Below are 25385 nucleotides of genomic sequence, written 5' to 3' on the forward strand. Positions count from 1 at the left end.
AATTATTTTTAAGATTTATTATTATTTATATTAACCAGTTATTTATAAATTCAATTTTATTACCACTTCTCTTTTTTGTTTCCATACCAGCATGCAAATCAGGCTAGATACCATTTAAGTTGAGGGTTTTGGATTGTAAGACAGAGCGTGTTTCTGCCTCTTGTGGCCACGTTACTAAGTTTTGCCAGCTTTGATAAGACTGTAATCCTTCGGCTTTGCGTTACTGCTGCCGAAGTCTAATTGTTACGCCCGTGAGAATTTCTCAACCACCTTAGAATTTAAAATCTGTTGTGTAATCTTTGACTACTAGGCTTAGTGTACTGGTACTGCTCTGCAATATGTCTGTAGAGTTTGGGAACTTTTATTAGTGTTTGCACTATTAATGTATAATGTATAGCGATGTATTACTACTGTCTTAATTCAACATAGCACCACTTTTTTTTGCAGTTCAATGTTTAATGCTATGTTTCAAATGTCCAACGGGCTTGAAAATGTAAAATGTACAATTACTAAGACTAACACCACTTTTGGACGTAAGGTAATTTTATATTGTCATATATTGTACAAGAATCATTTGTATTGCAAGAATCCGCAATACGTCTGTCTTCCAATATCAACCTCTGTTTGGTAATGTTGGACAGTTGCCGGATCTGAATAGTCAGTAAAAGTCGCCCGCATGTCCGGACTCTGCTCTCACCTGTCACCTAATAATTTAAATTACTCTTTCTTCGCTACATGCATTAACGAATTTCAAACATCCTTCTCCAACAGCACAAGAAATCTTTCACCTCCTGGAAGAAAATAGCGAAATTAAAATTTCGCTTAGTTGGCTGAAAACGCACGCAGGTAATGAATGAAAGAAAAATGCAGACCTTCTTACTAAAGTTGCGGCTGCTACTCCTGATTCCGAAGATAGGAATTTAAAATAGTTCAAGTCACACCTGGGAAAAGAAACAAACAAGAAAATAAATCAAATCTGACAGAACGAATGGAACTCTGTTCCACAATGCAGGAAAATACATGGCATAATCCAAGTAATCAAGGTAATAAACGGGAAAAGATGTCTCAGTAACTCTCGTTTAAATCATTTCATATCTGGACATGGACCTTTCCCCATTTATTTATACGAGATCAATATCTATTCCTCAGATAACTGTGTATGTGTCGAAATGGGATCTCCAGAACACTATCTCTTGTGATACCCATTAACGCAAGTGTTACATTACAGTGTTAGATCAACCTACAAACGAACTAGCAGGTTTCAAAGATACGTCAATAAATATTCCAAAATTTCATCACAAAGTTAACAATATTTTAAAATACCTTTCGGAACAAGGGCAAGATATTTGTGAGCAATAATTGTTATGAAAAAGTGTTTTATCAGTATACAAATTCTTCTAAATAATAACTGTGAAAATGTTTTGGAAAGTTTGCACGGAGCTTCTGTAGGATGTTCACTGGATCAGTGGCATCAGGAACCGTACCTGTCTCCGTATATGGCAAAGTCCTGGTGTTCCGTATGCTTATTTCCATCCTGTTACTGTAAGTTACGGGCCTCAGGTGGTGGTTGACTTTTAAGCACGAGACGTGCAACTTATGTTCAAGACCTGTTTTAATAAAACGGTTGTTTTAAACCTTTTCAAGACTTTATTGTTCTTCAGACCAAGAGATAATTCGCTGTTTACTTCATATTAAACGATGATTTGGTCCAAGTATGTTATGAGTTTGGATTAGTTTATGCTACAAAAGCAAGTTAAACTTTATAATTTTAATAGAGTACCTGCATAAGATAAATACCGACATGGAGTCTAAACTGGTTTCTGAGCTGCCTTGTTGATTCTGTGGTAGAAAGATTATCGTTCTACGCAATATTGGTCTTGTCAGAACTTCGGTCTCAGCTGCTTTCTGAAGAAACCCACCTTTAAAATAGAATTTTCCTAACGTATGTAATCTGATCTCACCAGGTGTCACCTTTGTGTGATATCTTCTGTATCTTGGATAAGTGTGCAACGATGAGTGGCTGTGCTTTTCCAAGAATTCTCCTTCATACGCATTTAATTGCAAAAATGTGGGCTTATAACAGGAGTTAAATGTGGGATTTTCATTGTTCATGTACAAAGCTGCGTGTTTCGAATCTACTTTCTGAAGCCAACAACCAGTTTAAGAGTTGTGCGATTTAACTTGGCTATTGGCTTTGATCTACTTACTTATGCTTTTTACCAAAAAAGCCTCCGTCACTTTTTTTTAACTAAATTGTGTCCAGGAAGCTCTTATTGAACTTTCATTATTTAATTAATATAATGATATATATATATGATAGAGATAATGATATGGTAGAGATGAATACTCCCGAAATGTTTATTCTGGTCGGCTACTGGTCTACTAGTTATGCCAACCATAAGTTGGTTGATCTCAATCCAGAACATAAGCTTTGATTTTGATGTGATATCAGGGAATGTTTCTAGAAAAGTCCGCCATGTTTAAATAGAGATGTTTACATCTGCGCCTGACAGCTCATTCACGAAAATCAAATAAATAGCCTCGATATGGCGCCTTACAGATCGATATGAAGTCTCACAGATAAATACTAAAGTGATCTAATATAGTCAATCATGGTATACCAAATTCAGTTGATCTGTGAACTGACTTCATTGAATACCCCTTACACGAAATAAATAGCTTGAAAGCTTCAACTGAAGAGATGAACACAGGAGCACAGGAGTTTCCAAATGCACTTAGCCCACCAATGTTGGTGGTAGAAGTGAGCCCAAACAGTTAATTTATCTCTTGAACTTAATTAATCTCTTGAACTAAGATAAAGTAAAGATAATCCTTAAGGTTAATTTATCTCTTGAACTAAGGTAAACTGATAATTGCAAAATACATTAGAGTTTCACTTGAAAGGGATGCTAATGATATTTCTGAACATGAAATTTTGTCCAGAGATGGCAAATTACTAGAAATCTCACCCAACCATTTTTATCCTTGCAAGAATCGGTTTTTTTAATCGAACTTCAGCGGTTTATCCCCTTACCACCTAGAAGCCCTCTGGTAAACTCCGAAGCGAGTAAATCATTATATACTTATTGCAAATCTGATTTATAGCTGCTCTTAAGGACGGTCATTGGTTTACTTTGGTTTAAAAATTTTTTAAAAATCGAGGCGAATAAGTTATTGGGTAAGTAGAATTTGCTGACAGATAAATATAGATAAATAAATATAGATAAATGGATAACTATATGGATATAAAGCATCAGCCCATTTTTCAAGTCTCTCATTTGTCGAGGAAACGACACTTGGCTTTAAACCAAGGAATGAAAATGAGATATTGATAAAACAGTATAAACAAAAACAACATTCTTTTCGAAAGAACAGAGGAGCGGAGGCGATTATTCTTCCTTAAAAAGGAATCATTTGTCTCTCTTTAACTCCTGTCTGGAACAAAGTGACACCAAACGACTGACACAGAGCGCTGACTAAAATATATCGCCCCCTCTACAGGGCCGGGACAAGATTTTGCACTTTGCCCAACATTTACTTATGGAAGAGAATAGGTTTGCCTAAGCTGATGATAAGCCAAAAACGCTCGTTTTTGGCGAGTTTTAAAACAGTGGTTTCTCGCCAAGGTGCCATTTCTAAAACACAGTTAAAAAGGCTTCGGTATGCGCAAACTGCAAAGTATTCTTTAAATCATTCTTGCCGAAAATTTAAAAAATTCATGGGGTCGAAGATTGCACCTTTAATAGCTTTTTTTAAGATGCAGATAGTTTTGGTCTGAGATAATATGGCTGAACATAACGTGGTTTTGGATATTACGCCGGATTTGCTTAAACTGCACGAAACTACCCAACCCCGAAATCACGCATTTACCAAACATATTATCGTTAATAAAAATTTACTATGTAACAGGATAAAAGCAAAGGCGTATGGGAGATAGAAACGGTGATGTATGTAAAAAATTATATTTTCATATTATGAGGTAAATAAAGTTGTGAATGCATTGATGAAGAAGCTTAGAGCATATAACGTCGATTGAAATGAACATGAAATCATCTTTTCAGTCAAAAGTTTAACTTAAAGAAGTTATTTAAGTTAAGTATTAACAGCCGAAAATTTCAGAAAGGTTTCTTCATAAATAGTTTTACAAAGCTAAATATGTAATGCAGTTTTGATTTGCGCATGTACGATCGTGCGCAGGTACGAATGAGCTCTGTTTATTGCACCTCGCACCTTTCTATTTCATTCATAATTTGTGTCTAATAATGCCATGTGTAACTTGTATACGAGTCAGTTCCTTAGAAAATCCTCCACAAAGGCATCCTCCCTTGAAAAGCAGATAGTTCTCTTGTGCTTTGCTGTATTCAAATAACCTAACTTAATGTATTGACTAAACTGCAAAAGAATTATTTTTGACGTTAAACATTAAACATATCGATGAATAATTTATTTAGACCACATTCGTTTGCATGTTAATCAGTTATCTCAGAGTATGCAAAAGTTATCTGCCAATGGTAAGAAATGCCTCATGGAAGATTTTCTAAAGAAACTGGCTTATGTTCATATTACAAATGCGAAAATGTACGAAATCGCTTATGCAACCGGTCTATTCATCGGTACTCGAACGCGCGATGACGCACCTATGCTTAGATTTTCTCGATCACTGGTCTAAATATTCAGTATTTTTTAATTGGAAAATCCTATAATTTATCATGAAGGTGTGGCAACACGACTTCAGTTCTTTCAGCGTCACTCGCGTTATAGTTAGGTCACACTGTAGTAAGGGTAAGATTACGCATTTCGTACCACCACTTACAAATTACCTTTTAAATATTAAGCATAATATCATGCCAACCGTACCTCTTTTGGCCAAACAAGTTACCCCGTCGTCAACCATACTGTTTCACATCGTGTTAGTCTTCCTGTAGTATTTGTGAGGAAGACCGCGAAGAGAATATGATTTAGTGCCTAAAATGCAAAAGATGGGTAGCGACTTATTTGCTGGAGTTGAGAAGAAAATGAAAAATGGTCTTTGTGATCAATGTTGTAATTAATTGTATAAATACATTAATTGAGGCAAAGAAAGTTTTATGATAACGGTCCAATTTTAAACGTAGCACGACTTAAACTACAGGAGGTACGACTTAATACTGGTTACCTAAGTCGTATTAAGTTCGTGTTCATAAATTTTATTAATTTTGCGAAATAAATAGAGCGTATGGAATTTTTTGTAAAAAATATCAGTAACGAGACACAAGATATTATCACATATAAATTTTATTTTATAAAAATTACATTGAAAATGAAGTAATTAAAATAAATTAAAATCAAAAATTAATTCCTCTGAACTCAGTGTTCTTCAAGGACATGGCCAATCCGAAAATAAATTTATTCTCGTTAGAAATCATTTCTCTATAGATGGCGCTGCCCTAGCGCCAGATGTTTGATTCCTAATGTATTTTTTAATTTTGTCACGCGTTTGTGGCAACAGATAAAATAAAACCAAACGACTAATATTCCATGCTAAAAGAATGAAAACATGTAAACAATTCTGATAACTTATAAAGTCTGTCAAATTCAAGTATTTCCAGGTATAAGTCGATGAAAATTCAAGGTAAGCTATTTAATAATTATTAATTATTGAACTTACCAACAATCAAGTGGCTTCACAAAATATATGAATTCAAAAATTGAATTTTTTCTTGAAAAAACTCGCAAATTCATTCCCAACGTTTTCGGATTTCAATACAGTTAAAAATAATATTAAAAGCAATGATAAAAATCCACGAACAGAAATAATCTTTATAAAATTGGTAATGAAGAAGACTCAAGTTATGAAATCGAACAGAACATTAAAAATACTAAAGCAATTTTATAACTGGTAACAATCTTAACCAAAATTCATACAGATTTAAGTAATATAAAACCAATTACCGTCTAAGACACGAAATTACTGCTTTCATTTCATCTGCGACATTTAGTAAAACGCCTGGGAACGATTGTGAAGCTGGAAAGTTTAAAATTGTTCTTTGGCGTTGGTTCTAAATTAAATAAGTCTGAAAATTGTGTCAAAAATGGAACTTTGGTATGCAAAACGAATTGCAGACAACTGTTTTATATGAACAACTGTAAAAATTAAATTATAAACAAATTATTTTAAAAATATTTTCTTGAAGTAGTAAACACAGTAGAAATAGAAAAGAAAATTATCAAAACAATTATCTTTCACGCATTTGGCTACAGCGCGACTTGAAGAGAAATTGATTTGTTAGTAACAGAAATTTGCTTCAGAGAAAAACATTTACATTCTTAAGTCAATTAATAGTTTTATTGTAGGGTTTTATTAATAGTATTGTAATTAATGACAAATTTTTAAAAATGTTTTTGATAAAATAAAATAGAACTTTGTTGCCAGGAAATGTTTTGGTAAGAATATGTAATTCATTATTAAAATCCCTCTCTCTATATATATATTTAAATAAGTGTTAATATAGATTTTATTGTAAAATAGGGAAACAGAACTCACAGATGACTAAAATATACATTTTTGACAAAATTATGATACTGAAATTTTTAAAGGTATTCTAAATATCATTTTAAATGGCATTAAAATATTCTAAAATATCCAAACATTATTTCCCATTTTACGGACTTGTGAAATGCAATGGAAAAGTAAAATGAATCGAAGTAGTAATATTGCATAAAATAATATAAAATTAAAAATAATTAATAATGCAACTGCTGCAAGTTTCTTCTAAGAATTTTAATAATATTTTTCCTTTCCTTTCATTTAGAAACACAGGAAAGTTAACATTTTGCAACTTTAAATGACACGTAATGTTCTTTAGATAATGATCTTTTATAATTATATAATTTCAAAATGCTTTCAGTTTAATATTTGAATTGCTTAACCTCTGTCTGTCGATTGATAAGTTATTGACAGCTAAATCAATGACAACTTTAATTAAAATTTCCTTGCTAATGAGTTTGTTTTGTCTGTTTAAGAATGTTATATTAAAGACGTTTGAAATAAGGAATCGAGGAATCATTTTAGCATACGTTCAATAGACAGAAAAATAAAATATTCATAATTCTAATCTGCTTGTCCTTTACTTTGATGTGAATTTAAATTTAATTAAGTTTTTTTCAAAAGATAATGACAGTAGTTTAAAAAATGTATCTTTTGTGTTCTCTGCATAGATAAAATATTATAATAGCATTAATCAGACTTAAAATTAGAATTTAATACTATTGTGTCCTGTTTTTGAAGTAATATAAAATTTTACTTCCTTTAAAGTAATTCTTTAAAAATCTGAAAGCTTTCAGCTTTTATATTACGTCCAAAGGGACTTTGTTAACGTTTTCTGTGTTACCTTTATGTATTAAATATCATGTTCTTCTCACTTAAACCATAAAATTCAATTCAACAGCAATATCGCAAAATAATTTTAAAATGAGCATATCTTTAGAATTTCCGATACACACTCTCGCGCGCTGGAGATAATTTTTTTCTTTTCCGTACAGTTTGCCATTGCTCGCTTTGAAATCCTTGAGTTTCTAAATAAAAATTTCGTTAAAGTTTTACAAAATATGAAATCGATAATAAAACAAATTCCAAATTTGGGCTCCCAGATGCCCATATTCGGGTGGAAACGAACGTTGTTCCAAATTTGATGGCTCTAGGTACCGTTATTTTATCTTAGTGCGGAAATATATATACATTTATGCAGATTCTTCATTATTTAATTTCTTTACATATAATACAGGGCGATAATATTTAGTGGGAACAATTTGAAAAGTTAACCAACATTTATAGTGAACCAACGCAAAATGCCAAAACGAAATTAATAGTCCTTCTGGGCAAATTGCTCTTTTGGACTAATATATAAAATAAATAATAAAAAATATTACATTAGATAAATGTGCAGCTCAGATCAATCGGATTTAAATTACTGAATTTTTGTACGGTGCAATATGGAAATAATAGTTAATTGGACATGGAAATAATAGAACCTGTGATACAGCATGAAATAGAAGCAAAAAGAACTGCTGAGATAACAGCTGAGATTTTTCTCCCTTTCATGCATCACAAACTGTATTCCAAGACATCACCTACATGAAATCGAATATGAATTGTTTAGCGAAAGATAATTTTTCTGCCGTGTTAGTTACTTTTAGTTTATTTAATGTGGCATTAAAAGAAAGATGTATTGATAAATTAAGAACTTGAAATAAAATTTTCTTGAAAAACTTATTTCATTTCATAGTCATATCACTAAGCTCTTTAAATAATTACTTGCATTTTAGGTTGTGACGTAAATCTTACTGGATGCAAGTCGCTGTACCTTGCTCAGTAGATTCATTACAGTAATTGAAAGAGGACGAAATTTCCCTACTAAAGCCATTAAATAACACTACATGATTGATATTTATTCCTATATAATTCTGAAAAGAAATAGTAAATTGCCTGCTAAAAATAAGTCGCGTTATGTAAATTTAAGTAAACAGAAAAAAATTTGAAAGGTTTGATATTTTAAATTACGTCTAAAGGGGTGTTTTTTTTTTAACATTTTGTGTGTTAGTTTTATTTATTAAATATCATGTTCCTCGTACTTAAAACATAAAATTCAGTTCAACAGCAACATCGCAAAATAATTTTTAAATGAACATATCTTTAGAATTTCCAATACTCCGATCTTCGATACGCTGGAGATTTTTTTTTTCGGGGGGGGGGGTACAGTGTTACCATGGTTTGCTTTGAAATCGTTTAATTTGTTAATCAAAAATTCGTTGAAGTGTTACAAAATATGAAATCGATAATAAAACAAATTTCAAATTCAAATTATGGCTTCCACATGTCCATATTCTATGGAAGATTTCGTTATTTAAATTTTGATGGCTCTAGGTACCGTTGTTTTATCACAATGCGAGAAACGTACATACATTCATGCAGATTTTTCATTAATTATTTTTTTTAAATATAATAAAGGGCGATAATATTTGGTAGCAACAATTTGAAAAGAGAAACAACGCTTTTCGTGTATCGACGCAAAATGCCAAAACGAAATTAATAGTCATTCTGGGCAAATTTCTCCTTTGGACTAAAATTGATAAATAATTCGGTGGTGAAAACAGTAGCAAATTATTTTGAAATTTTGCTGTTTGCGATGCCTTTAATAACAGCAGTGGAAATGTATCTTTTGAAATGTACAATCTGTATGTTCTGAAAAATAGCTGTCATTGTTTTGGGTTAACAAAGCTGATAAGTTTTCCTCTCGATAATATATTCCTTGTCATAGTTAATCATTCAAGAGTTTTTAGGCCACTTAAAAACACTGTATTTTAATCCAGCCTGCTTATTTGACAGATTTAAATTTATGGGCCTATTTCCTTTGTTACAAAATAAAAGCACCAGTCTGAAGGACATTAATTTGAATATTGCACTCACGACATAGAAAACTGTGATTGTGAGTTTAGTTTCAAAATGCATTTCTTTAATTGCTTACTAACAATCCTTCTGCGCTGCGCTCTTCGTGATCATGCAATGCGTTTACGGATTCTCGAGGAAGTTACTTTGAATAAATCAAGACTCTAATTTACTTGAGTGATTCATTATTTTTACATAGCATCAATTTTGCTTTCAAATTGCATCTCTGTGTTTACACTAAAATGTCGATAATTTTTCAACAATACTAAAAACGATAATGATAGTTTCATAAGTAATTCAGTAGGCTATTATTATTTAAAAATGATTACATTCTTTTGGATTTATTACAAGAAGAATTTTCATGTATAAAATACATATTCTTGCAGATAAATCTTCTAGTTTACTACTTTTTATTTATACTGTGTAAAACCCAGGGCTTAATTTCTAAAATTAGAAGTAGAAGTCCCGGAGCCCTATGGAAGACTGTTAGGAAGAAGGAAAAAAGTAATAAATAATAAACTAACTAAAAATTGAAATAATTAAATAATTAAACCAAAATTAAAAGTAACGTAAAGAGATAGATAGAAATTTAATAAATTATTAAATTAGTTATAAATAATTAAATAAAAATAAATTATCAGACCTCGTTTTATTTGGGGCTCCGGTTGGAGTTACAATTCCATTCAAAAGCAATAAGTAGTTCAGCCGAACTCTGTCTGAATTTAAGCCCTGATTAAATATACTATAATATACTACCTCAAGGGATAGACAGAAAAAAAACCTTTTTTGCAGCACATCAATAAAAAGTTAAAACGATTAAAGCGTCACTTAGGAGAATAGTAAGAATTCTAGAAACTGTATGAGGATGTGGATGGAAATGTCAACGGAAAAATGTAACTTTGAAAACAAAGAGGGAAGAGCAAGACTTTCTGATCGCTATACCCCGTCGATAGAATTCTAGTCGTTAAGCGGAAATTTTCCCTGAATACGATCCGATAACAACGTGAGAATAAATGTAAGCTTCCTCTGTACTAGTGGCATTAGTGGTCCCTCGCGTTTGGTAACGTCGTTCAAAACGTCTACGGGAGGTCTGCAGTAGAGAAGCAATTAGCATGGCACGCGTAATACCACGGTATCACTTTCGGTATTTTCAGGAACAAAAAAATTTACTCACTCTCATAAATTCTTTGCATTTTCTGGAGAAATAAGCCTTTGACATTTGAATGGGGGCTTTTCTTTCCTTAAAAGTCTCAACCTCTGTCCACAGTTTATGTCTGAGACTTGCATTCAGAAGTCAGAAGATACACAGTGTTTCAGCAATTCGGTTTCAAATGTTAAGGAGAGATAGCGTACACGCGGACAATGGACAAACACATAACAATGCAGGGTCGGAAACGCTTTCCTGGCATGGTAGTGACGACACAAACATAAGAAACGTAGGCCACAAACAAGATGAGAACATGTTTATTATGCTTAGTACAGCAGAAACCAAGAAATGGAAAACAAAAATCGACAACAGTTGTCATAAAAGAAAGAATTAAATTTTACGACATCGAAATTACGATCTCGGACCGCGGTGCAGGCCTCTCACCTCCGACTTAATGGGGATAGATCAGTGTGTTGGCGTAACTACAGAGGGAAGTAGTCAATGCAAGTGAGGTGTAGGGATCTTGCTGGCCAATGCACTGGACCACCCTTGCTGATTCAATGTCAAGGATACGTTACATTCAGGTTCAGCCGCACATCGAGGCTGTTAATGTACGCAAAAATTTAACATTCCTAATATTTTAGCTGCATTGAGCACAATAAACATACTTTCTGACCCTATTCGTGTCCATCCTTTCTTGCGTTTTGTGTCGTCACTACCGCTCCAGGAAAGCGTTTCTGACCATGCATCACTATATGATTTTCCATCATCTAGGTGTACTCTATCTTTCCTGAAAGTTTGTAATCGAACTGCTGAAACACCCTGTATTTTTAAGGCATATTTATTATTAAAAATAAAAGTTGTCTGTTGAAATTGGGGTTTACTTACAGAAAAGAAGTTCCAGAGCCCTTTCATTTAGAGCTCCAGTGCGCTCCGGCTAATATTATGGTTTATCTCAAAAACTGAGAAGTATGGGAACCAGTCGCCGGTGGGCTCTGGCACAATTTAAGCTCTGGTAAAACTTTAAAAGTTTAAGAAAGAATTCTTCAAAAGTAGATAATATTTTTCGTAAATTTCTATGCTAATTGTTTTGGTTAAATGAAAAATTGATGAAACCTTTCCTCTAAGAAGAAACAATCACTTTCTCATGTAGCTTTCCATTGCACCAGATACAACAGAAAAGAACCAGATTTGTGATATCAGGCCGCGAGGACACAAAAGTGCTATATTTAACAATAATCCATTTTATGATAGGTGTGTTTAATGATTATTCTGCTCAGAATGCATTGCCACCTTACGGTGTACTTTTGTGCTTTCATTTTCTTATACCATGAGTTCGGATGTAGCAATTGCATTTGGCTGTTGCATTTTATAGCAGGCTTTCACGAAATTGAAAGAATCGTACATTCCACAGTTTTTCGTCGAGTGCAATAATTTTTCTCATATATTTTTCTCATATATACGGCAGGAATCCTTTGATAAATGTCTATATCGTCTTTTTGCATCTGAGAGATAAAAAAGAAAGTTCGAACACTAATTATTCACTTACTAAAGAATTTCGCAGTTAAAACGGTATTTTCAGACAACACGTTCATCAGACATACTCTCTAACTAAAGGTGAGCCAGTACTACACACCATGCATGGTTTGTCCTTCTGATGTGAAATAAGAAACCTATTTTTATCTTGTACTATTTGGCAAATTGGCTATTCTATTGCCTTCTATGAGGATAATTTTTAGCATTGCCGTCACGTTTTAATTTGACTACACCAAATATATGTATTACATGAATACTTTAAGTTTTTTATGCAATAGAACTGGCTTATTTTCATTTATTATGCAATATACTGAAGATAACAATTTTCTTTAGCTAAAACCGCTAATTAGTAGTAATATGTATTAAGAATAAGCACGGTCGTTTTTAGCTAAACTAGAGGAAGAACAAGATATTGTTACGAATTTTGTATATATGTAATTAATTTTAAAGAAATTATGTGTAAAATTACAGTATCTCCTACGCAATCTAACATGCAATACTCGAAAATCGAAGCTGTGCGGAAAAATAAGTATATTTAACATTAAGGTAAATCTTATCTAAATCGCTAAATTGGAGATATATCGCCAAGGTGACGATGGTTTGTTGACTAATTTTGTTGCCAAATTTTGCAAGAAATCGACAGAAGTCACAAAACTTGGCGAGCATTTGGTGACACTTGGATCCGATTCCTGTATAACTCTAACTGATACTGTAATTGATCCCTATATGTAACTGCAACCGTATCCGGCCATTATACCTAACTTTAATCGTATATTCTTTCCAGTAATTTTGAGATGTGGAAGGTGATAGAAGTTTCCCTGCAGCCGGGGAAAACTGTATAAGCCTGGAAAGAGCATGAGTTCTCAATTTTTAGTTCAGAGCTGAGTTTAGAGTACTGAGAGATTTCCATTAAAGCTTCGGATTTTAGATACGCTTTGCATTAAGCTGTGTTTAACGATCTTAGTAGTTTGAAGTGTAACTACTGATGTTCTCCATGCTTCTGAAAAGAGCTATATTAGTAATTCTGTAGAAAATTCTAGAACTGTAAAACATTTCTCTTGAAAAAGTAAATTTTAACAAGTTATTATCTGTTCTGTGTGCATTCAATCCATTGCGAACTCATATGCACGCAGCAATATATTATTCTTTTGGACAGTTTTTTTAATGTTTTATATAAAGAAAATCGCAGTCTAGTTATAGCTGAACACACTATAAAAGATCTATATGAATCTAATTAGAAGAAACGAGCCTTTAAAAAATTAAAAAATCTGATGTGGACACCACATGATTTTATTGTACCGAATATTAAATTATACGCATTTTTTTCTTGAATTTCATTTCAATTGATTGGGTTGAATTAAATCTAGTTCGTCGACAGCGCATAAACCACAATAGAATACATGCACTCTCTAAAATTCACTATATTTGTTTACTATAACGACACTCTGAATGCACAAAATTTATATCATTTGAAGAATTATCTTATCGTTGCCACATGTTCTATTCAAATACTATAATAAAGCTAGAACGATGTATGAAAGAAATTAAGCAAACAAAACAGAAAAGAAACAGTTTTTCACAGACGATTGAGTATTTCTCATTCAATTAATTCAGTTCTCACTTCGCGACAAGGCAAAAATACATAAAATCTCAAAATATCCGTATTAAAAATTACGAAGTAAATCTTAAACACTTATTTCCTCGAAAAAATTCCAGAAAGGATTAAGCATGATTTAATTCGCAATAATAAATGAAGGCGTTATTTTTGTTATTGCGAAGCTTAGTCTCTCTAGATTGGCAACAAATCTACAATTCTGCTGTTTCAAACGAAAACAAATATGTCCGCCATGTTATTTTAAACTTAACCGCACTTAAACAGCTTTTAAATTGTTGATAATTGTACAAATATTGCTTCCAGAATTACGAAAGGCATAAAAACCTTAAACGGAAGATAAGAACAACATAATTCAATCATTTTTAAAGCAAAAAATGTACAATTTACAAACATATAAGAGTAAAGAAACTGAGATCACTGTGCCGGGTAACAATGTGGATATATATATAAATATAGTATTTATATACGTTTGGTGCGGCCGATTGCAACCAAAATACGAGGTGCACATCTACATGTTATAGCAGTCCTATATACAAAATTTCAACGTTCTGAGGCTACTCGTTTTCGAGTTATGCGAGATACGTGCGTACAGACGCCACGAAAAATTCTCTTCAGAATTCATTTTAAAGCAGTTTTATAATTTTTTTGGAGGAAACGAGTATTTTATTCTGTCCTTACGTACAGATATCACGCAAAAACATCGTTAAATTGCATTCGATAGCGGTCAAAATGGATATTTTCGTTGAAATATGCTGCCTGAAACTTTTCGCGATTACACTACTTCCTTTTTACTTCGTACAAGGAAGTAAAAAGGTACAAAAAGTGACAAACTAACAGCTAATCTTTTTCCCCTTTAAGAGAATTGCATTTAAAGTATACTAAGGATATTAGCCTATGTGCGGAAATCTATGTGGAAGTTTTCCTTAAGACTGGCTTGTACTCACGTGACACACCAGGCCGGAGGGAGGCGAAAATTCATATACAACTAGTCCACAAACCTGTAATCCGAGCCTGGGCAATACCCCTAGACTTAGGATAACCTCAACTCTAAACCTCATGGGATGCTAGCGCGGGTCGGATCCCGGCAATGGATGCATAATAATTGGGGGTAATAATTATCGAATTGGTCTGATTGGGATCCATTGAGGTAATAATTGCCGTGCAATGCTCTACGTTTCATTTTCAGATTGTGTGCGTATGCTCGTAATTGTTTAAACACGATTGTTTGCATATTTGCTAAATAACTGTGTTTCCTATTTTTAAATTTTTAAGAATTTAAGTTTTTACTGGAGGGGTTTCGGTTTCGTCCTTGTTAAGTTTTCATAAAATATTCAAAATAACTTTATTTATGAGAGAAGAACGGGCTTTATCTACAAATTTAGTACTGAAATACTTTAAGTCATTAAAATTTTATATCAATTATCAAAAAGAGTGTTTAAAAACTTAAAATCTAATCTTTTTCAGACTGCAGTAAAACTCTATTTAACCGATGGCTGAATAATATTCGAAGCGAGCCTATATGAGTAACAGTGACTTTTACACTTCATAAAAATTTTACCGTGATATTTTAAAACTAAACTGGCATACAAAATACTGACATATAAGATTTCTCATGCAACTCTATTGAAACAACTTCTTTCAATACCTTATAACAGTAAAATATTGTACTTGGGTGTTTTAATGTTGAGAAGACTATTATGTCGAAAAGCAACACACATTCAGTATAAATAAATAAATAAAAAAACTATTAACTATTATTTAAAAATCTAACGTATTTTAAGGAAAGTTCAAAGTGACAAAAAACAAAGTATAATAAGAATTCTTTTTGTTACTTCTCATTATTTATGCAGTGTACCATTCACATTAAAATACCATTACACTTGATTTATACTTTTATTCTTCAAACTATGGTATATCTTTAACTGTTTAACAAATGATGCACCGCAAAGATTGGAGAAACTAATCTTTAGTACACAATTAATATATACAATAGGTATGTATTAACGCACTGTATAAATGGCAATAAAATATATAATAGTTATTTTTATTTGTTTTGCCCAGCTTTATTTATTAAGACATTAAACGTGTCTAAAAGAGAGAATTTACCACATAAATTGACAGATCTTTTTATATTTATTTAGTAAAAAAGGTTGTGACCTTTTGTTTAGTTGAGGTATAGCATTGATGGTCCCCCCCTTCCACTTAGAATGCATGAACACTGAGAATCCCCTTAGGAAGACTGTATTGTAAATTATTATATATTAATTCTGTCGCTCAAGTGGGATAGTGGTTAGTAGCTCGAATCCCGGAAAAGGCATGGATGTTTGTAAACACATAGTGTCACTCTAAATATAAGGCGAGCCCAGCCCTTTTGTGTGGATTGGTGGTAAGAGAAGAGGGGTGGGAGACCCTCGAACCCATTCCTCGGGGTGCTATCTCCCAAGATTGAGGCGGAATTGACAAAATCGTACTCTTACCTATATAGTACTCAAGGCTTTTGCCAACGACAGACGTAATCTTGTTCTCCTTAGGAAAAATCTCGTGGGCTTGTTCTGATGATGAGATCAGGCAAGTGAGATTAGTTACATATTTGTTCTGATATAAACTTATGTTTTGCTTCTAATTCTCTTGTTCGGGAAATTTCTCCTAATACCTCCGATAATCGTACTTTACTGTATGATGTAACACATGGCCTGCTATGATATAGATTTATGTTTTACTTAATAAATTTGTTTGTAGTTAGGATGTTATGTCACAATGGAAAATCGTGGCTTTACTGTACGTTATTGCATATCATTAATTATACAGATTTACATTTTGTTTTCACCATTCTCAGAAAATTCACCACGCTACCTTGGATACTCCGGAGCAATGCTGTACGTGCGTTATTAGATAACAGCTGTGATATATATTTGTATTTAGTTCGTGCTAATAGAATATATATTTGGCACATGAACATTATAAATTATTCCTACCAGTAATAACTTCATTATCTAGATTAACTGCTTTGTATCATCATGTAGGAACTCCAACTAGAGCCGGGTTGCTCCAAAGATTTTTTTCGTATCATCTCGGTTCGTGATATGAGCATATTTATATATACTGCATGCATATTTTAGGTTTTTTAAAATATCTGATGCGAACATCATATGACTTCTTTGTACAGCCTATTAAATTATAGACATTGTTTGCTGAACTTCGTTTAAATTTATTTCCTCGAAATCTTCTAACTTAATCAACCGATTCCTCAAGGCAAGTGGAAAATAAAATCCACAGTTGCAAATTTTGAAAGTAAATATTTTTGAATATTCGTGCTGGAGTCAAACTTCTTATAATTTTATTTTTTCATAAATAAGTCTAAATATTTCCCAAATATAAATATAGAAACTGGGACATTTAAAGTTAGATTTTGTTATTTGACGAAGATTTTTTAAAAATTTTACACTGACAAAACATGAATATTTTCGTCATTTAAAACATTTCTATAATTGGAAGTATATGACTACCACCAACGATTACGAAAATAAAGGTCGGGTAAGGGCTTTTATTTCACCCTGAACATAACGCACTTGCTTTCTACTTTATGGCCTAGCTGGACTAAAGTCTGTCTGCTCCTCCTTTCTTACTGCAAATTTATCAAAAATGCAAGCTTTTTGGAATAAGCACAATTAATGTGTCACCTTGTTTGTGACCGCAACCTGTTTTCTGAAATAAAAAAGGAAGATTGCCTTCGCCTCCAATTTAACATTCATTAGGAATCAACACTTCTACGACATAAAAGTTCCTGCTGCTTATTACTTCTGAGTTAATTTTTATCACATATATACTTAGATAGAGAGATAGATGTTTGATACTGCTGATTGCAATTAAAAAAAAAAAGCAAGTGCACAACTAGATGTTATAACGGTCCCATGTTCAAAGCTCTACGACTAATCGTTTTTGAGTTATGCGAGATACATAGATACGTATGTACGTAGGAAAAAGCATCGCGAAAAAAATGCCTTTTAAATCCATTTTTCAAAACGTTCTGAAAAATCGAGTCCTTTATTGTGTCTTTACGTACAGACTTCAAGCAAAAAAAAAAAAAAAAAAAAAAAAAAAAAACAGTCCAAAAGGATTTAGGAACTATCGAAATGGATATTTCCTTTCACATACGATACCTGAAACCTTTCGCGGTAATACTTCTTTTACTTTACAAGAAAGTAAAAAGATTTCAATGATTCCACTCACTTTTTTTAAACAAGGACTTCGCAATTAAAGGCCTTTAGTAGCTGCTTTCTAAAATATCCAATTAACAACTTTTAATAACAAAAAAATATACATATATAACTTTTATCCAAAAATTCGTAAATTTGAAGTAGTTTGCAAAATTTCTCATCTAGATGTAATACAAAGAACAAAGCGATAAATAATAAAGTCTTTGATTCTAAAGTTTATCTTCCATCATATGAAGTAAAGAGTGGAAACTTAAGCGAATGAATAATATTCTTATTATGTTTCGGAACGTATTATTGCAAAGCTTACCGAAGGCGATTATGTTACGATCAATGCATCATTTGTCTTAAATTCATCTGGCATTTCTCAGAAATTCGAGAAGAAAATCATCTTAGAGATCTGTTTTATGTCTAAGTTGTTAGATCTTTAATGTATTATAACATCCAATTTTTTCCTAACATTATCTGGCAACAGCAATATTGAAGTTTTTTAAGTGAATGATATGTTAATATCCGATATTTTCTCTAAAGCAATGCTAATAAGCAGAAAAGAAGTCAATAAAACTTAAAAAGACAATAAGCGTAATAAAATTATAGCAGACTGTAAATTCCATTTATGGAAATTAAATTGGTTATACGAAGAAAATTGAATTACAGTTCTCTGTTTTAGTTCAGCTGAATTTAATTACGTCTCAAATAAAGTTTTTAAAGAGTTGTATCTGAATATTTAGACTTCTGTTTTTAATATTATGTAAGCAAAAAAAAATTTAGTCAGGTATAGCATTTCACTATAAATGTTATAAATATGACGAGTTAATAATATTATATAAATTTATTTATTATAATAAAAGAACCATTTAAATTGGTTTAGAAAAGGAAAATCATAGCAAATTCTTGTTTTCCTCAAAGGAATTTTTTGATGCTTTGAATAATTAAAAAGTACCAAAATGGGCTTTAAGCTATATTATTTTCTCATAGATTAATAGTGCTTTCACTAAAGATCTAACCAACAGTGTGATTCAAAAATTTTAAGATCTGACTCACTAAGGAAAGGAGCGATAAAATTAGCTAAATAGAAATAAATTACTTAAACAAATGATAAAACTATTATTTATATATTTCTAGTTATATGTCTACTAATTTAGTTAAATTCCGTAGCTAATACTCAGATTATTTTATCTCGTCGTTTTAATCACTGGGTTAATATAATAATAATAATAATTATTATTATTTGGTTTCATTCCAATGGCGAGCTTTAGCATTGGCTTAGCTTATAGGCATTGGTCACAACTAAGGAGGGGAGCGATGGTGTCTTTATTACGAAGGCACCTAGATGGATCACCGTTGCCTCCTATGAAGGGACGGATAAACTAAATCCATGCCTTCTCCAGGATTCGAACCCGGGCTACAGCAATCAGAGTCAATAACCGCTTTCCCGTCTGGTCGGAATAATGTTAAAATAGCGGTGGACAAACGTGATCACACTAAGCGGTGTCAACTGTAAAACATGTGTTCATTTAAGATTAGTGCCTGAAACTTTTAAAAAATACAAAGGGAAGTTAGGCGTAACTTTCATAACAAAAGTGGCAAACCCTTATATTACAAATGTCGTCCCTTTGAATGACGTCATACAATATAGCCTTAAAAATAACTTATACATAGCGTACTGCCTTATACAAACACAGACCAATAACTTCTGAAGCTTGTATGCCTTGTGGTTTGCTAATTCTCTCATTAGAGGTTTAAATGGCAGCCTGTGAAGGAAAATCCATACAAAAGTTCGTTGCTTTAACTGTTTCCTTTAATTCGGATGAAGGAAAAAGATAAAGGGGGAAGGGAGATAAGAAAATTCCTTGATTAATTAATGTGTCAAGAAAGTGTCGAACGCACTTTTTTGACGTAATAATTAATTAAACATGATTAATTTCTTAGCGAAAGAAAAGCAGTGAAAAAAAGAATAGCAACTTTTATCGCTGCCTGTGAGATATAGCTTTCATGTCACTGTGTACGCTTAAAATATCTATAACGTATTTTAAATAAAAAATGATAACTGGCCATTAACTATCTATAATGTGTTTTTTTCTCCTTGTTCTTAATAAAAATATCTGCGATCATGAGAAATGCATATGCAGATTCTTAAATGATTTGGCCTCTTTTATCTTATGCATAAACAATGAATGTTTTCTAAGATGATTACTCATGCTTTCAGATAATTTGGGTCTTCTGTAGAAGTGGTCGTCTTACAGAAGTAATGTTCGATAACGATTACTTATAATCTGAGAAGAATTATTCGTTCTTAGAAATGGTCTTATTAAAGGGGCAGTCGCCATGACTCTTTTATTCCAAAAATGATTTGAAAATCATGTTAGTATATGACTTTTAGTTTGTCCCAAATTCGGTGAGGAATCTTATCTACAGTTACAGTGTCAATATCTCTAAGAAGTACTTTCTTAAATTAAGTATTCTCAGGAAAAGGCAGATATGCTTGGATTAATGTATAAAACATCGGACACTGGCTCTGGTATTTCCTTGCTCAAACTGCGACATTTATAATTTTAAGTTTTACTAATACTGAGTTTCATATTACTTTCTATGTGGTCTCGTAACTTTACTCGCACAAACTTAAATTTCACGATCGCTCAGACAGTTCTTTACTCACTCAGACCAAAATTTCACGATCTGCAGCATAGTTTAAGACGCAATCTTAAACAGAATCTCAATGGGTTTCGTCGCGAGTTCTGCAATCTGACTGCAGAAGCTATACTTGCAAAAAAGGAATTTAGAATAACCGTAGATTTGACAAAGCTCGCTATGTGTTAGAAATTTAGCTTGTTCCAGTTCCAGCACAAACTGTATTATTATAAATCTGCGAAAGATTTCTTATAATTAACATCTCTGCTGTAGCTTACCAGCAAACAGCTGTATTGTAAATCACCAAGCTAAGCTTGTTCCTAACTTTTAGTTTTACTGACCACAAGTCTTTGCTAATAAAGTTAAGCTTTACTTTTGAGTTTTATCTTGTGTCTTAGTAGTTATCAATAAAAAAGTTGATATCTCGCTAATCATTATATATATATAAATTCTGAAGGTTATGCATTATTTGAGAATAAGCTGTCCCCAGTTAATCTTTTGAAATTATACAGTAAGCACCTGTGATTTTTGCATATTTCACCAACGATTTAATATCAATTAAATTGCATATTGCTTAAAATTCTGAGAAATAATATCATTGAGTTCAATAACTTATTTAAAAAAATTATTATGATGTAATTTTTTACACGATATCATGAAACCAAAGAAAAATTTTTCACTAAAACTGCATTATATAATAAAAAATTTAGATAAACTTGCCGTTATACAATTTTAATGAAGTTTTAGTTTCGAAATTCCAGAATTTATATAAACTTAATACTTTATGCATTTAATTTCATTAATATTTTTAATCATGTTCTTCACTGATATCCATTGAGTTTGCAGTATTTTCCATTTTAGAAATTAAGCCATTTGCATAGTTGTTTTATTTAGAGACATGAAAAGACACGATACTCGAATACTGCATTGTTGACGAGTAAGGAATATTTCTGGCTGTTTCGGAGGAGAAGACAGTTTTGCTTCAGTCAGCAGAAAGATCTAAAATATAAGATTTCGTATTATTGAAGAGTTAAAAACGTAATAAAGCTCTTGTGAGCAAAAGGAAAGCATATGTAAATGGCAATGAAAGATTATAATGCTTACACTTGGCATTTCAAAGCAGCATATCAGAGATGTCGAATAAAAAGATTGCTTTGTTGGATAACTAAGCTCATGTCTGTCCTGCTAAACTGACAGTCCGCCTCCTGAAACAATTTTATTGGGAATCATTTAAATATCTTTTCCATAACACTTATTTAAAACACTGTATATTAATTAATGAATTTTTAGGGCTACTGCAAATCACACCTGCGCTTGGAGTGCCCAATCATCCAATCGGACAGTCATTTAAGGTAAAAGTTCAAAGCCAACATTTTGGATAACAAGGAATTTTAAAAAGAATGCAAAGGTCTGGAAATCGGGCTTCTTTGCAGGTCATTTTTAACGTTGCCAACTGAAGGGTGTAGAAGATTGTGACTGAAGCAAGCACCAATTAAAAAGTAACTGAAGACGCCCTCAAAATCCAAAGATTTTCAAAAATGACTCACATTTAACATCATCGAGTATAGCAATGGAGAAACGGGCACTTGCCTATTTAGCACTGACCACTCCTAAGGTCAGAAATGGTGGTCATTTTATTGTGGAGGCACCTAATAGACGGCAACCGTTGCCTCTTATGAAGGGACTGACAGTTACAACCATGCCTTCTCTGGGATTCGAACACAGATTGTTTGGTATCGCAATAGGCTGCCCTCATTAGAAACTGGGCGATTCACCGTGAACTCAAAATTCCAGAAATTAACGCATGTATGACCAAACTAGCCGAAACTTTCTCCCAGAAAATTCCGGAAGTCAACAATGCAACTATTCCAATTTTGAATTATGTTTACAATGCTCATGTAAACAGAAAAAGGCCAAAGGCCGTTCTAAGACACATCTCCTAACCCTCCTCCAACTTGTGCAATATACTATTCCTAAATATGTGTCTGACCGATTCCTTTTGTTTTTATTCTGTTATATACATACACTGATAGGTTTTATTATTGTAAGATTTCTTAAATTGTTTTAAGAAACTTGTTTTTGTAATCACTAGCATTTCTTTTTGAACTCTGTTTGACTCTGGTTAATCGCCCTGCTTTACACTGACGGTCGCAGATTATCCTAGACAGACTTGACTACTGGCAGTTAGTAGAACGTCTCTGTTCGTTCCATGTAATCTTTATGAAAGAAGCTAGGGCGAGTTTTTTAAACTCTTCCCAACATGGGAAATACTGATATGCCATAAATAACTGCTTCATCATCATTTTACTCATCTTCACCTTCTGCTATTTATTGCTGCTCATATTATTAGAAAATAGTTCACGCTGTTACCCCGGGCTAGCGACTTTACGCGGGTAACCGACGGCTGTCCGAAGAAAGCCAACTGTACCAGAACTTCAGTTATCGAAGCTAATTTATGTTAGAATAAAACTAGATGTTAACAGACCTGTTAAATGTGGCTTGTCTTAGTGTATATATGCATATTTATTGTAATGAAAGTTCGGGTAGTTTTCAACTATTTCCAACCTTCTCTTTACCACATATGCTGTTTAAATCAACTAAAGCATGGATTTTAAGTAAAAAGCAGTCTGTTACTAAATAAGTTACGCTTCTGTTTCTATTTTGCCCAACACCAGTGGCCGAATGGTTAAGACCGTTGAAAGTTTTAGTTCGAGCCGACTTCAAATCCTGGCAAACAGGCTGGCTGCATGGTTGGTTTTCGTGGTTTTGAGCCTGTTTCCCTCAACAAGTTCTCCCCGAAAGCATCCTTCCCCTTGGACAGACAGCCATGAAATGCTTTGACATGTTATTCAAATAACCTAAATTAACATCTCTCTGTTCTAACTTACCACTGTTCACTTCCACAAATATGAAGCTACATAAATTGGTTGTCTGAACTTCTCTCCTTCTTCTAGCTATTCCTAAAAAGAGAAAAAAAAAAGTAAAGTTTAAATAACAAATTATTTTTTAATGAAACTTATGAAACGCGTGAAACTAATTACGCTTTAGATTGCTATAATTACGTGAAAATATTCATGCATAATTTTTCGCATTCGTATAAAAATTATTTATTGTTTTAATTATTTGCTTCTTTATTCATTTGAGTTAAGCATTTGAGTAAGTTACTTTTTTAGCTTAGCAATGGTCAATTCTAAAATTACAATCTATTTGGATTTCAGTTAATATATATAATATATATACACACATATCTATGCTGAAAACAGAATATATAAACGTCCATAACTTTTTTTTTTCATGCAAGACAAAACGTTTAAAACCCAAATCTTAATTTTTCTAAGGCCATTACGATTATTGAAATCTGATCACAACGCAACGCGATGCATTTGCAAAAGGGAAAAATTATTTTAATTAACCTCATAAATTGATTGAATATTTTGATAAGCATTGATTAATGACATATGCATTTGCAGCCGTTGCAAATGCTCCTATCAGCATAATAAATTAGATAATTAAAGATTAGTCTTCTTGTCTTCGAATATTCAGAGGATTCTAATTCTTCACCTTCTTGTTTAAAAGGCGCCAAAATGAAAATATCACGCCAAATGTGTGCCAACCACACCGACTTGTCTCTCTGTGCTCCCCGAGCAAAGGGTCGTTAATCATCATATTCCTCTCGCAGCCGGATGACGTCACATTGTGAAAAGTTTCCCGGTTGACGCTAACGACACCTGGAGGAATAGACGCGAAACTGAGGCCTTCTTCTTTTAAAACAGAAAAGTGGTTTAACTGTCACTTTGACAAATTGAAATATAGTGCGCACACCTTTTAGAATTACATGAAACACACCAAAGGATTAGAATTAAAAATAAACGCGCACAAAGCAGAGAAGTAAATGGAACAACACTCTCGCAAAAATTAGACGAAAAATTTGTGGTTTAAGAAGATCAAATTTCGCGGTAAAATTAATTTAAGAACCGCTTAAGAAATTGCTTCTTATTTTAAATTAAACAGAATTAAAATTCAGCTTAGTTCCTTTGCATTGTTTTTTTTTCTTTCTAATTCCAAACAATGATATGATTAAAATATTTTTAAAATTATACTTCCGAAATTTTAAAATTTTAAATTTTAATTTGAGTAAAATTAAAAAATTATAATATATAGTTTCGAATCTAGAGTTTACCTGTTTATTTAGCTTTTTGAAAATTGCAAAAGGCAAATTATTTAAATAATTCAGTGGAAATATTTTGGAAAATGTAACGGTTTCGAATATGCAAAATTTCAAGTAGCAGTTTACTACAATCTAAAGATAACTTAATATGATTAAAATATAGGCTCTTGAAATTAATAAGTTCTAATGACCCATTGTGTGGGTGATGGTCCAGAAAAGCAAGGCTAAAAAATTAATAGTCGTCAAGCATTTTGGTATTATATATAAAGGATACTCATAACTTAAAGTTAATAATCCTTGTTGCAGTAAAAGAGACGTCTTTAAAAAAATCGCTAATATATAATCTCAAAAGCATTCAAAATTTTCTTATAATTTAAAACAAATTTAACATATAATTGCTGATAGCATGTTGTTGAAAATCGATTACAATGGAACAATCAAATTTAAGAAATGTTAGTTAGATTAAAATCAAAATTAGAATTTTAAGACTTTTATTTTTTGCAAATACAAAATTATACAATTTCTTTTTTTAAATTTCGAGGAAAATCTGAAAGTCTCTTAAATTTCTAGAATTCAATTCAGAGCCGACTATGATTTTAAAAGATATGTATACTGTTCTTGAAGAATTTGTATAAGCTTCGAAAAATATC

At 32.3% G+C, this 25385-nt stretch overlaps 1 long non-coding RNA gene across 1 annotated transcript; it reads right to left on the reverse strand.

Moving 5' to 3' along the window:
• Nucleotides 1–580: 580 nt before the first annotated feature.
• Nucleotides 581–24222, reverse strand: LOC146996352 (uncharacterized). Its single transcript, XR_015041908.1, has 4 exons — nt 24129–24222; nt 23456–23527; nt 873–941; nt 581–791 (listed from the first exon to the last, which is right to left on the reverse strand). It is a non-coding gene; the product is annotated as an uncharacterized LOC146996352 (long non-coding RNA).
• Nucleotides 24223–25385: the final 1163 nt, after the last annotated feature.

This window comes from Stegodyphus dumicola, chromosome 7 (genome assembly GCF_044657685.1).
Source record: "Stegodyphus dumicola isolate Sdum_Otavi_A_Nest chromosome 7, ASM4465768v1".
In the NCBI taxonomy this organism is placed as follows: Eukaryota; Metazoa; Arthropoda; class Arachnida; order Araneae; family Eresidae; genus Stegodyphus; species Stegodyphus dumicola.